General features: G+C 36.8%; 2 non-coding genes across 2 annotated transcripts; both read right to left on the reverse strand.

The window, feature by feature from the left end:
* Window positions 1-2,403: 2,403 nt before the first annotated feature.
* Window positions 2,404-2,523, reverse strand: Trnal-caa (transfer RNA leucine (anticodon CAA)). Its single transcript has 2 exons — window positions 2,486-2,523; window positions 2,404-2,449 (listed from the first exon to the last, which is right to left on the reverse strand). It is a non-coding gene; the product is annotated as a tRNA-Leu (tRNA).
* Window positions 2,524-3,257: 734 nt separating this feature from the next.
* On the reverse strand, window positions 3,258-3,377 carry Trnal-caa (transfer RNA leucine (anticodon CAA)). The gene is made up of 2 exons: window positions 3,340-3,377; window positions 3,258-3,303 (listed from the first exon to the last, which is right to left on the reverse strand). It is a non-coding gene; the product is annotated as a tRNA-Leu (tRNA).
* Between the last annotated feature and the right edge of the window lie 516 nt (window positions 3,378-3,893).

Here is a 3,893-nt window from a genome sequence, read left to right on the forward strand (position 1 = left end):
TGCCGTGTAGAAGTCAAAATGAAGTGATACCTTAAATAGTCTTAGATAGTTTGCGTAGTAATTAGTTAGAGGAAGAATCGCCACGGGACTGGAGGTTTGTTTTGAAGAAAAGACAGTTTGTAGTGGGAAAGGTTTGTAGAGAATTCGTAGAAAAGAAAATGTTATGGGTCGTAAATAAATGCGAAAGATAAGTGGAGACCACAATTCATGATATTAAGGTTTTTTCACATCCCTTCAGATGAATTAATGTTTGTGGAGAAAGTGATGCGAAAAAATTTAAATTACGACTTAGATGCCATCTCCATCCTGCTAGGGTATCGGAAGCGATTAAGTTTATATAGTTGAGAACGTAGTAATGAACGAAATTTTTCAACAGAAATGTTTGTGTGTTTGCATAAGCTTCTCCGGTGAGCAAGCCAGAAAAACAAAAAGTAAAGAAGACTATGAAAAAGTTTAGATACGAGTTTATTTTTTCACGAAATACCTTTTACTCACGTCATTTATCAAGCACATTAAAGAGGTTCCGACAGCGGATCCCCTGCGACACCTCTCGACGAAAGTGAGAAGAAAAGCGACAGCCAAAAAGGCGATTCACCGAAGTTAGCCAAGTAATAAGAAGGACCAGCTAGTGAGTCAAAAGCTTTCTGAAATCAAAGGCAACGAGACAGTTGAATTATGTACCAATATCTTAATGTGCGGATGCACAAAGATCGTTCTCCGAAAAGATATGGTCAGCCTGTATGATCTCTGGTAAAATTTTTTCTAAGCGTAGAGCGAGGGTTTTGAAGAATTCATATCCACGTTAGAAGAGAAATTGCCCATTTTTGATCTACCTTCTATCTCTGTTTTTTTTATTAATTTAATAATGGTTGTTTTGTGAGGTGGAAGTTCGCCGTGTCAAAGGAATAGTTCAGGGAGTGTGAGGTGACTATAAATACAGAAAGTTTTATGAATTCAGTTGAGTCGTCATTTCAGGGTTGCATAGGATTACGTAACGGGAGGTCTTCACGAATTTTAGTGGGTATTCGGATTAAAAAGTCAAAAGAATTGCAGTGATATAGTTTTATAAAAGTCTCTAGTCGTATATAATTAGGAGATTTTTGTGGAATCATAAAGTCGCCTACAGAGTTTTACCACTAGTTTTTCAAATTCAAAAAGTTTTTGAGCGCGTTCGATGACCGACATGTAGCCGCGACGAATAGTGAAATTTTGCAGCTTCAAGGTCGTTTATTTTTGTGAGGGGTTTAATCGATGTTTTTACTCTTTTCCGCTTCAGCCAGGCGTTCTGCGCTCTTTCGTTTTTCTTTGTGTATTTGATAGTAAAAGATCTAATCTATTCTAGTCCCACAGAATTCACAATTCTTATCCTCAAGCCATCAGAATATTTTAGTGATACGTTAAGTAGGAGGAATCCTAATAAATGAGTTGAATCTCAGTAGGACGGACATGAGGTTGTTTGTCCAGACTGTTAAGAAGAGAGTAACTGTGAGTGGTCTGACTTGATAGAGGAATTCCAGTTTTAATACATCGTCTTGAGTTGAAGTGTTGAGGTAATGCTAATGAGAGACCCTTTCATCACCCACTGCGGAATATGTGACAAGTCACGTCTTTTACACGAGATCGCAAGTGTTGACGCAATACTAATAAGAGACCCTTTCATCACCCACAGCGGAATATGTGACAAGTCACGTCTTTTACACGAGATCGCAAGTGTTGACGCAATACTAATAAGAGACGGCCTTTCATCACCCACAGCGGAAAGAAATCCCTTGAGAAATTAAAACAGTCCCTTTGAGAAATTAAAAAAGTCCCTTGAGAGTTAAGAATGTCCAAATTTTGCCCAACATAACTGCTATTCTCCTACTTTCGCTTGTAAACAAGCAAAAAAAGTAAAAAAAAGGAGGTTTCATTTCGAAACATAAGTAGGTTAATTACACTGAAAACACAAGCCAAACGCTGGGTTTGGAATTAAAAGGACGGCGTAGAAAACTGAATTGGAAAAATATTTTCAAAGGCCGCACGACAGGTGCTTTTATGGAATCCAGTTGAGAAATTGTTATGAAAATCATTTTTTCGAAATGTTTAAAGGCGGAAAGATTTTGATGTATATATCCCTTGGTCAAAGAAAGCGCTATTGATGGCCTTTTAAAAGACTTTTTTATGTGTTAGTTTTACAAATCAAAATATAAATTGCGCTTGTTTGAAAGGCAATCTAGTAATTGATGCCGAAACCTAAATTATCCTTTAAAATGTTTACTTATGTGACCGATTTTTTTCTTTATTTTGCACGCAATACCATCTATGGTGCTAATAAAATTGTTGTTGTGGTTGTTATCGACCTTTAGCTTTCCTTTGCTAAGTAAAACATTATTTCAGTAGTGAACAGGAAAAAAAAAAACAAATTGTCAGGAGTGGGATTCGAACCCACGCCTCCATTCGGAGACCAGAACGCCCGCTCCCATTATATGCTGGGAAGGAAATTAACCTTGAGTCTGGCGCCTTAGACCGCTCGGCCATCCTGACAACCGATGCGTTTTATTAATAAGATTTAAGTCATGTTTTTCTTGTTCACTTTCTTTATATATTATAGGGGTCATTATATTTTAAGAGTTTAAGCAAACTAATGTTTTTTGAATGTTTTCTAAATATACAGCTAGGGAAAGTTACATACGGACTTAAAATCTTTTCGGAAATTTGAATATTAAAGTTTTTTTTTCAACCTGAAATAATGAATATCTCTCATAGGAAAGTGAACAAATGGATCGAGCTCCCCAAAAAGCTATTTGTTTTTTGTGTTTGTTTTAGCATGCAGTGGCTAGGAGTCAATTGTTGAAAAAAAATTCCCCTTTGTCTCAGCCAATCAGAATTCGGTTAGTTGCCCTCTACGTAAGAACCCTGTTATGTTGTTATTTATGTAGCCCCCATATTTTTTATTTATTTTGCATGCAATACAATCTATGGACATTGGATTGGTAATAACATTGTTTTTCTTGCTGTTGGTGTTGTTGTTATTCACCTCTAACGTTCACTAACTTTTCAATAAGTACAAAAGAAGCATTATTTAGTGAACAGGGAAAAAAACCATGTTATCTTGTTACTTATGTGACCTTTTTTCTCTCTTTATTTTGCATGTAATACCATCTATGGAAATGGGAATACTAATAGAATTGTTGTTGTTGTTGTTATTGACCTCTAGCTTCCCTTAGCTAAGTAAAACATTATTTAAGTAGTGAACAGGCAAAAAAACAGCAACAAATTGTCAGGAGTGGGATTCGAACCCACGCCTCCATTCGGAGACCAGAACGCCCGTTCCCATTATATGCTGGGAAGGAAATTAACCTTGAGTCTGGCGCCTTAGACCGCTCGGCCATCCTGACAACTGATGCCTTTATTAATAAGATTATATTCTTATTCTTATATTCTTGTATACTTTCTTTATATATTGTACCGGTCATTTTATTTTAGGAGTTTAAAGCAAACCAGTGTTTGTTTGTTGATTGTTTTCTAAATATACAGCTAGAGAAAGCTACATACAGACTTAGGATCTTTACGGAAATTTGAATATTTCAGTGTTTTTTCAACCTGAAATAATGAATATCTCTCATAGGAAAGTGAACAAATGCATCGAGCTCCCCAAAGAGTTTTTTGTTGTTTTATTTCTTTTTTTTGTTTTAGCATGCAGTGGCTAGGAGTCATTTGTTGCTTCCGCTAGATTGTTGACTGCAATGTTAGTCCATAATGATGATGTGCTGGTGTCTATTAATACACGTGTAAAAACAGGGCACAACACAGGAGCTCGAACCGTCCGCTTAACAACCGCGCCTCCACGGGCTGAGCGCTTCTCCACAATGGTCGAAGTTACCCAGTCGAGTATTGCGGTTCTCCTCTGTCGT

This window comes from Oculina patagonica, chromosome 4 (genome assembly GCF_052425735.1).
Source record: "Oculina patagonica isolate OP01 chromosome 4, crgOcupat, whole genome shotgun sequence".
Lineage (NCBI taxonomy): Eukaryota > Metazoa > Cnidaria > Anthozoa > Scleractinia > Oculinidae > Oculina > Oculina patagonica.